Raw genomic sequence first — 10,924 nt, 5'->3', positions numbered from 1 at the left:
ATCAGTTGTGAAGTTATCGAGAGAGATTGTGTGTGTGTGTGTGTGTGTGTGTGTGTTTTTGAGTAAAGGCGTGATATCACAGTGTGTGTGTGTGTGTGTGCAGATCGTCAGCTGTGCAGTAGTGCAGCTGATCTACACACACACACCCTGAGGAGAATCTCTCTCAGATGAGGCTGGTCTGAAACAGCATTAGACCTGGCCTTTCCTAAAGTCTTGCTTAATCTTAGTCTGGAGTGTAAAGTCCACGCGAGAGGTTTATACATAACTAACGTTACACTGTATTCGGCTCTTAAAGGGATAGTTCACCCATAGATAAACAATCTGTCATCATTTATTATACTCTCCCTCAAGCTGTTCCAGTATGAGTTTCTGTCTTCTGCTGAACACAAACGAATATATCTTGAACAATGTCGGTAATCAAACAGTTAATGGTCCTCAATGACTTCCACAGTATCTCTAAGTCCAGACACTGTTTACCAGCATTCCTCATCATCTGTCACCCATTGTGGGGTGAACTGTCCCTTTAAGACAGTAGAAACACGTGAGCAGAAGCTGTGCTTCAGTTTATCCTTCATTCTGACTTATTTTTCCTCACGCAACGTTAAACATTAGTTTCAATTACGACACTACTTCATCTTGAATAAATAATAAGTATGTTATATATGCAAATAACGGTATTTGAAATGAATAAGAATCATAAACCCTCTGGTGATCCATGCATGGTGGTCAGAAGTGACCAGTTTATTGTTATTATTATTATTTAAATGAAATGCATGTACTGAATTTTAGTTCAATATTTTTTATTTATTTAAGATTTTGTATTTTTAGGGGATTTATGGTACTAAATCATATTTATGCAGTAGTTATAATCCATTTATTCACTTTTTGAGCATAGACCTGAAAATGAATTTTCCATAAATCTTCAATGCTTTTTGATCACAGACTGAAGTTTGGACTCCTTTTAAAGGAGGCACTTGATAAATTATTGCTGAAGAGAAAAAGCTTTTTTTTTTTTAGTTTTTTTTTAAGTTAACAAAAATATAGAATTTTACGCTTATTGTTGTGAAAAATGCACAAAAATACTATTTTAAAATTTTATATGAAGTATAGTGAGATGTATATATCCAAAACGAGAGAAAAAAAAGCAGTGTTTCAAATTTGAGGTTGATATCTCAAAAAATGAGCTTTCAGTGTGATTTAGTTTGACTGCAAATTTGTCTCCCATTCATTTCCAATGCACTCATTTAAAAAAATATTAATGTTAAACATTATAAATATTAATATTTATTTTAAACTGTAAGCGAGTGTAAACGTCAGCATTAGCTGGGATCTCTGTTATAACGGCAGGAGATCTGAAATGCACATCTAAATCTACATAATTTAATTCATTTGCACTTTAAACTCTTTCGCATTCTCTAATTGCAGGGTTAGAAGAGTACGGGAAAAAGAAATCAGAGTATGGAAAAATATGTGTGTTTCCCGACTACTGACCCTTTTCAGTTTACTAAAAACTAAACATTTCTAAAAGTAATTGTAGGCCTATCACACGGGCTTAAAAATATAAACTTCTCGATTTTAATCTATTCTCAATTGTATAACCAATATCAGTTCTTAAATCCCAAGAATCGGTCTTTTAGTCTGTGCTTTTTCAGTTGATGAGTAAAACAGCTCCTCAATAAATCACAATACGCTTCCAGCTTTGTCACTTCTGATATGAAACAAAGTCTCAGCTTTCAAATTCTGCATATTTTATTATGAATTCAAACCATAAATAAGTGCTGTTTTCTTCTTTATTGCGTGGCAGATCGCCGTACGCCTCAGTTCAGTCACGAAATAAACATCAGTGAAGCCCTGTTGTACATAATATGACATTTAATGTTACATTGACCTCAGAAAAATCGTTCAATGACCATAAGCTTGTTATGCAGCTAGAAAATTAACTTTAGAGAGGAGCGTTTTGCTAAATATATGCACTATATTGCATATTCATTGTATTTTTACCTAACATGTTCTTATGATATTTAATGTATGTTTGAATAAATCCATTTTTTATGACAATTATTTAAATGTTTTATCTATCTATCTATCTATCTATCTATCTATCTATCTATCTATATATATATATATATATAAACTAGTAGAAGCATAATTATGGCATTAAAGAGTTGTTATAACCAGTGTGTATTTCAGCACTGGTGTGTAACGCAGTCACTCCTACTACTAGCCACTTTGGCCGGTTTAATGTTATATATAATTTATGTTTGTCAATTGTAGTATTTTAAAAAGGCATCTGAAATGATAAACTAAGTGCAAAATATAGATTTTTCGATACATATCGGATGCTGAAATATGTGAAACACTTCAAATGCTCATTTTCCGCAGAACAGACAGACGAGACCAGCTGCTCTTTCTCTCGAGTGACACACAAACCCGCCTCTCCTCACTCGTCTCATTCGCTCCGGAGGAATATTGTTGCTGTCACAGGGCTTGAATTTCGGCATGGGATTGTGTTTAGTGCCCATCATTTTAGTCATTCACACAAAAATTGACCTTAAACAGTCAAATACTCACAAAATAATGTAAAAATGCAGCTCTCGCCAGTATTCACGTAAACACAGTCAGTTCTGTTTTAAGTGAACGTAAACAGCTGAGAAAGAAAACGCATGTGTAACAGTATCATGGATCCGGGCATCAGCTCTTAAAGTGACAGCAGCCTAATATTCCTAATATTCCTAATATTCCTAATATTCCTAATATTCCTAATATTCCCGCTGCGACTGGAGAGGCTGTGCTGTACGGCTGAAGGGCGTTGTTCGGCCCGACACGAAGCGGAGTCACGATACAACACTAGCCTCTCGTACCTTATTGCTTTTATAAAACGGTTACCACACAAAATTTAAAATATTAAAGCCGAAAATTGTTTATCTATGCAACTTTCATGAAGTAAAATCACTAAAAGCCTTCCTTCCGCTGGAAGAAATAGTCCCTGACCGTGAACAGCAACAGAAGCTACACACATTATTTCACCATTAGATGGAGACAAAGACTGTCTTTATGAGTGAGTCAGTCAGAAGACTTTTATATTGGAAGGAAAAGCAGCGGACCGATTTTGTATTATGAATATAGGACTGATGCTATATCTACTGTAAATGCAGGAACTCTCGCTCACTCGATCTCTCACAGTACTCTATGAGCTTCAGTGAGCGATATCAGCGAGAATGTTGACGTTGCTAAGAGTGGTTGCTAGGGCTGTTGTGTGAGTGGTTGCTAGGGCTGTTGTGTAGTGATACACAGAACCGTTGGGTGAAGCGGCCATAGTGTTTGATCATGAGTAAAACACAGCTATTGACCAATCAGATTCATATTATTCATATCATATTAATTGATTATCTTTCTCTCAGACGCAGTTTCACACAATCTATAATTTTCACGTCTTCTTTAAGTATTACCAGTTTAAACACTGAAGCGGTTTTAAACTATTCTGTATTCGTGCGCTCTCAGAGATGATTTCTCTGAACTGTAACAAAAGTTATTTTTCGCAGATTATATCGGTCAAAACACGCAACATTATGTCAAAAACCCGGTCTTGGTGAGTATCCTCATAGACACAGTCGGTTATGTCTTAAATAAGCATTAAAACATTAGTGACAGACAGTAGTAATGGATCCTTAATTGCACTGGCTCTTAAAGCGACAGCAGCCACATTAATGTCTTCCGCTAATGCTGTCGTCAAAACAACAGAAGATAGCGTTAATTGTTAGGAATCCGGATTAATAGCATATGTATTTAATTTACTCAGGACTAAAATACTATCCTGTGTTATTTTACATTTGAATAGGCTACTGTAATCAGTTTCTGCTAGACCGACCCAAAAACCTTTCTCTTTATTTGTATCTCTATTGTATTTTTTTTTTTTTTTAATTTAATTCAAAGATTGAAAGCAAGCTTCCTTGTGTTGTGTAAACTCATAACAACTAAATTACCCCATTGTAAAAACGCAGTGAGTGAGCAAACATTCAGGTGGGACACATGTAATAAGAAAAGTAGTCTAAAAAACACCTAAGGGGATACCCCCCCCCCCCTAATTTTCCAAAATGAAAAAAAAAAAAAAGAGTCCGAAATCGCACGTTAAAAAATAAATACGACCTCATGTTTTGTGAATCACGTTTACACACTGCCTCTGAAACTTTCATCCGTCATAAAAAAATGTAAAAATCGGACTGGGTTTGATTTTCTGCGTTTTCCGCATCCGCATCTTGAGAGGTGTTTTGACAATTCAGAGCCACCGAATGACGAATACGAAAATAATTTTTTCTTTAAAATTTGCCATGTAATTTGCCAATTAATCGATATATTGAAGGGAATTACACAAAATTGGAATTGAATAGAATCACATGCTTAAGAATCTAAATCAAATTGTGAAATTTGCGAAAAAAAGGTTTAGTGATTGTTGAACACGACTGACTGAATGAATTGTTTCCCATAAGCGAGTCTCTAAAGGAAAGTGTGTGTGCGACTCAGATACAGGAGCAAACGATCATCAGCAAACCACACAGAGGGGAATATGTGCAGGTTATGAAGCTTGTTATCTATCGTTCTCATCATGCAAGCACATCTTATCACTACGAGAAAACAATCCAGATATTTACAGATAGGGTTGCAAAGGGGCGGAAAATTTCCGGTAAATTTCCATGGGAAGTTAAAGGGTTAGTTCACCCAAAAATTAAAATTCTGTCAGTAATTACTCACCCTCATGTTGTTCCAACCCCGTAAGACCTTCGTTCATCTTCGGAACACAAATTAAGATATTTTTGATTAAATCTGAGTGCTGGATCACTCCTCCATAGGCTTCTATGTGACCGAAACTTGCTGGCCCAGAAAAGTTATTAAAGAGATCGTTAATATAGTCCAAGTGACTCCAGTGGCTCAATCTTAAGTTTATCAAGCGACGAGAATACTTTTTGTGCGCAAAAACAAACAAAAATAACGACTTTATTCCACTATTCATTTCCTTCTCTCTGGGCCTCGTAGTGTTTTTGCGCTGCGCGTCTGTGTTACACGTCACCACGTAGGCTCACTATTGGCCGACGCCGGTCATGTGTGTGTTGCGTGATGACGTATAACACAGACGCGCAGCGCAAAAACACTACGAGGCCCAGAGAGAAGGAAATGAATAGTGGAATAAAGTCGTTATTTTTGTTTGTTTTTCCGCACAAAAAGTATTCTCGTCGCATGATAAACTTAATGTAGTGCCACTGTAGTTACTTGGACTATTTTAACTATGTTTTAATAACTATTCTGGGCCGGTGAGTTTCGGTCACACTGGAAGCCTATGGAGGAGTCAGAATTCTGTCAGATTTCATCAAAAATATCTTAATTTGTGTTCCGAAGATGAACGAAAGACTTACATGGTTGGAACAACATGAGGGTGAGTAATTACTGACAGAATTTTCATTTTTGGGTGAACTAACCCTTTAAGCTGGGGAATTTTGGAAATATTCATTACCACGGCAACCGCTTGCGCGTCCACTCTGAAAGTAACTGTACACATAAGAGACGGATAGATACATTATTTAAGGTTATTTCTATTCGTTAGAATATTGATATATGAACTTGTTGTCAAGTAAGCCCCGTTGCGAGCATGTGCGTCTCTCTAAACTTTCAGTGTGCTGCACTGCTCTAGTTGACTTCTGCGCCTTCCCCCCCGAAAATATCACATTAATTTTGAAAACGTAATTCCTTTTGTGGATCCTCTTGGTCTTTCTTCATGTTTCTTTGACAAATATCAGTGTCTCAGTCTCACGCACGCTGCACGCGAGTTAACCACGCCTACTTATTTACATGTCGCGGTATACACGGAGTAAAAAAATCTGTTACGGTTGACATTTTCTTCTGCTGTAACGATATATACCGTCATACCGCCCAGCCCTACTTATGTGGTAAATAAAGTTATGCTAGCTTATTTAGCATCTAACTTATCAGCTTGCTATCTACTAGATGAATACATTTGTATGTGATATTTGCAATTTAAACATTTAATAAATATATTTCCCCATAATATCATCAAAACTTACTTCACTTTGTTTAGTCCACAGGCTCAAATGTGTGCCTTCAATAGTCTTGTGCTTTGGGCTTCTGTGCATGTGATGGAGGCGTGCACAGTGCCAGTAGGGGGTGTGGTCTCAGTAGCCATGCTATTGTGTGCTATGTGCATGTGATTGAGGAATGGCATGGATATTCAAGTGTATTTGAATGGCATCTGTTTGTTTTAGTCAAGATTATGCTAAAATATACTTTCCTCAACTATATTTAAGTTCCCTATGAAGAGCCAACCTTCAACTTTGAAAATTCCCAGTTTATTCCCGTTTATTCCCATAAATTCCTGTTAATTCCCTTAAATTCCCATTAATTCCCATGGAAAGTTTCCATCTTTGAAAATTCCCAGAATTTTGCAACCCTATTTACAGATGACAGCACTATTACAGAAAACAATGCTGTGTGGACTATTTATGTTAAATATAACATAACCATCATTTGGAAGAAGGATTTGCCATGTTGGTAGACATCGCCGAACCCTAATCGAATCGCAAGCTTGTGAACTGAAATCAAATCAATGTGAAATTTGTGTCAAATTCAGCTGGACGTTGTTTAATTTTAAATGTATCTACTTGTTTCAGAACATTCCACAGTAACATTCCACAGTACGTCTGTCTGTGTGTGTGTGTGTGTGTGTGTGTGTGTGTGTGTGTGTGTGTGTCTGTTAACCGCATATCTCTCGAACCGTTAGTCCGATGGATTTCAAACTCGACAGGTGTCTCGCCACGGGCACGAGTAAGTGCAGTGCCAAGTTTGACGTTGTTTGGATGAGAAATGCTAAAGATATGGTTAAATATATCATTTTTAGAAGGTTGTGGTTTAAACATAAACATTCTGACATTAGAAAGTTGTATCGGTCAAAGAAGCCCCAAGAAGGTTGTGGTTTAAACATAAACACTCTGTCTGCTACACTGTTTACTTCTGAATATTATAGTTTGGTTCCAGAACGTGATAAATCCATTTTGATTCATTTGAGTAAAAATGTGGCAAGATGAAAACCACTATTTTCTGTTTCAAACTTTCACATAGCATCTTTAGGTTATAATAAGATAAAAAATACAAATCCAGATTTGGATTTTCAAAGATTTATTATAAAAACTGATTATTTTTCCCCAAAAATGCAATAAATTCATGACACTTTTTTTCTTCAAAATGCAATTAATCCATTGAATCAATCTAAAAGTTATTTTTTATCATATTGAAACTGTTGAAATCAGCCATCGCTAAGAAATATCTCCTGAACTTTTTTGACGGCGATCAGCTCACAGAAACTGATTTTGCACAGGCACTTTGCACTGCTCCCTGAATCGACACGCTTATTCATTTGTGGATGTAAACTGAATCTATAAGTCAGCTATGCTGTTTACTTCTGGATATTATATTTCATTCTGGTGCGCTGAACATTATCACTACTGTGTAATAGTAGCCTATGCTATAGCCCTTTTACAGTTGGTAAACACGGTGACGTATTTGTGTGGGCGGAGCTTAGCTGGAGGCAGAAAGATCCCTCTGGCCGCTTCACTAACGTTAGTTTGCAAGTTTTGTTAGCTTGTTTTTTAACAATGACTGGAGAAAATCCGATTTTGTCTTAATGTGCAAGGTCACTCACTGTCCAGGACGCCGATTGTTATTTGCAAAAGTTAATTTTAACGGAAGGAACCAGATGACCGTACACGCTCAGTCAATGGACGAACTGACAACAATGTAAAGAGTGACACTACGGTGCAATTTTAATGATATGAATATTTTCTAGAAATAAAAATTCCAGATACAGCATACTCATTTTTCATTGATTCTTGCACCCAAGAACACAACAAGATGACTGAATCTGTGCTGGTTTGTATTGGCCGCCTCCAGTTTTCCGTTTGTTTTGCCTCCAGCTAGCGCCGTGACGTAGGCGCAAAAGGGGTCTATTCACCAACTAAACATATCCTATTCAATGCGTTCACAGTCTCTTTCACGGGCATCATTTGTAGTTGCCTATTCACAAACTGTTTGCTCAAGCATAGCGTTTTCTCGGAGTTCACTGTGTGCTTTTTACCATGCATAAATAAAAATGTCACTGAACTTTTGCTGTGTAATTGTAACAATGAGCACACACCAAACCAACAATTACTAAAAACACACACAAAAACTGATTTTGCACGGGCATTTTGCACTAGCTCCAATAATGATGGAATAATGAGAAAGATTGAAGAATGAGGAAAATAAAATGTTCACATAACCAAGAAAATTATGTATTTGAACAAAATAACGCTTTTATAACTTAATGGGAATGTTAGCACAACATTGTTAGAGCATATTTAGTGTAGAGTTTGATGGATTCTGTGGACACACAGCACTGCTCTTCCCACACTACACACAAGTGTGCAGCCGGAGTCTGCTGGTGTCTGTGTTCGTTAGCTTAACGAGTTGCTGCTTTATTTTTATTTGACTTGGAAATATGACACACAGTTTCTGACCGAGTACAAAAGCTCCGGTGGATTAACAACACGGATGAAAGTGTGAGAACAAAAATGAGACTGGTTTGTTTGAGCTCACCTGAATGTTCTTCATTATCTAAGTCTAGAGAAATAGTTCAGATTGTTTTGAGCATATACTGTAAAAGTCAAGGCATGTGTATTCCAGCTAACAGGGGAATAGCGAGGGACTTAAACGTTTCAGTCACACGTGACCTTTAGCAACCTTGTAAGCTTGGCATTGACAAAGGTCACATCATGTGACCGAAGCGTTTGCCCTTTCTTCAGTAAAAGCATTCACTTGATCTCGCTTTTCTGACGTCTCTTGTATTCTCTATTCCAGCTAACAAAAATATGCTACTAATGTCGTGCTAAAGTTCCCATGAAGTTATTTTTGAATTTTCCATGAATGTTTAAAATGTCCAATTTTTTTAATGTTTTAAAAAACATTTTTTCTTGGTTAAGTGAACACACGGATTATATGGTGATATATGTGACTGATGTTCATTATTCCCTTGCAACCAAATATTTAAATGTCATAATGTGCACAGCATAAAAGATGAAGATCCCAAACGATCTCGTTCCTGAATGACAGTGATTCAGCTCTGTCTGTATATTAAACCTTTGACGAGTCCGATCACAGTGATCCAGATCTGATCCAGAGAGAGCCGTTTTCCTGTATAGATATGAAACATCTTCACTGACAGTGTTTTCAACACACAGTATCATTATAATCTTTCATATTAACCACAGAAGCACTGGGATAAAAGTGTATAGTTCAGATATAAACACTGATGTCTACGGTAGCGATCCAAATACAGTAAACCGGCTTTTACTCCACGCTTCAGACAGAGATTGTGTCATTACATCGTTACACCAGTAGGTGGAGACAAGAGACTGCTAAACGTGTGTTTGTCATTGAATCATTTGCTGGAGAGATTCGGTCAAAAACACTGATTCATCCAGTCAGGAAACAAGTCTTTATGAGTGAGTCATTGAATCATTCGTTCAAGAGATTCGGTCAAAAATATTGATTCATCCAGTCAGGGAACAAGTCTTTATGAGTGAGTCATTGAATCATTCGCTGGAGAGATCCGGTCAAAAACACTGATTCATCCAGTCAGGAAGCGAGTCTTTATGAGTGAGTCATTGAATCATTCGCTGGAGAGATCCGGTCAAAAACACTGATTCATCCAGTCAGGAAGCAAGTCTTTATGAGTGAGTCATTGAATCATTCGCTGGAGAGATCCGGTCAAAAACACTGATTCATCCAGTCAGGAAGCAAGTCTTTATGAGTGAGTCATTGAATCATTCGCTGGAGAGATCCGGTCAAAAACACTGATTCATCCAGTCAGGGAACAAGTCTTTATGAATGAGTCATTGAATCATTCGCTAGAGAGATTCGGTCAAAAACACTGATTCATCCAGTCAGGAGACAAATCTTTATGAGTGAGTCATTGAATCATTCGCTGGAGAGATTCGGTCGAAAACATAGATTCATCCAGTCAGGAAACAAGTCTTTATGAGTGAGTCATTGAATCATTCGCTGGAGAGATTCAATCAAAAACACTGATTCATCCAGTCAGGGAACAAGTCTTTATGAGTGAGTCATTGAATCATTCGCTGGAGAGATCCAGTCGAAAACATAGATTCATCCAGTCAGGAAACAAGTCTTTATGAGTGAGTCATTGAATCATTCGCTGGAGAGATTCGATCAAAAACACTGATTCATTCAGTCAGGGAACAAGTCTTTATGAGTGAGTCATTGAATCATTCGCTGGAGAGTCGGTCAAAAACACTGATTCATCCAGTCAGGGAATAAGTCTTTATGAGTGAGTCATTGAATCATTCGCTGGAGAGATTCGGTCAAAAACACTGATTCATCCAGTCAGGAGACAAGTCTTTATGAGTGAGTCATTGAATCATTCGCTGGAAAGATTCGGTCAAAAACACTGATTCATCCAGTCAGGAAACAAGTCTTTATGAGTGAGTCATTGAATCATTCACGCAAGAGATTCGGTCAAAAACACTGATTCATCCAGTCAGGAAACAAGTCTTTATGAGTGAGTCATTGAATCATTTGCTCAAGAGATTCGGTCAAAAACACTGATTCATCCAGTCAGGAAACAAGTCTTTATGAGTGAGTCATTGAATCATTCGCTCAAGAGATTCGGTCAAAAACACTGATTCATCCAGTCAGGGAACAAGTCTTTATGAGTGAGTCATTGAATCATTTACTCAAAACAATTAAAAAAAGAAACTTCACTGAAAATAATTGAACATTTTAAATAGACTGCAACAATTATCATTTAGTCAAAACCTCTAGTAAATTACATGTTAGTTTTTTTAGTTGTCTCTTCAGAATCTTG

At 37.1% G+C, this 10,924-nt stretch overlaps 1 protein-coding gene across 3 annotated transcripts in view; it reads left to right on the top strand.

Moving 5' to 3' along the window:
- LOC308696149 (phosphatase and actin regulator 1) overlaps positions 1-10,924 on the top strand; it is a 62,825-nt gene that overhangs the window by 471 nt on the left and 51,430 nt on the right. The window lies entirely within an intron of this gene.

The sequence above is a fragment of the Scardinius erythrophthalmus genome (assembly GCF_964197995.2).
Source record: "Scardinius erythrophthalmus genome assembly, chromosome: 9".
In the NCBI taxonomy this organism is placed as follows: Eukaryota; Metazoa; Chordata; class Actinopteri; order Cypriniformes; family Leuciscidae; genus Scardinius; species Scardinius erythrophthalmus.
The sequence above is the reverse complement of the archived record's forward strand: the minus strand, read 5'-3'. Positions and strand labels throughout refer to the sequence as shown.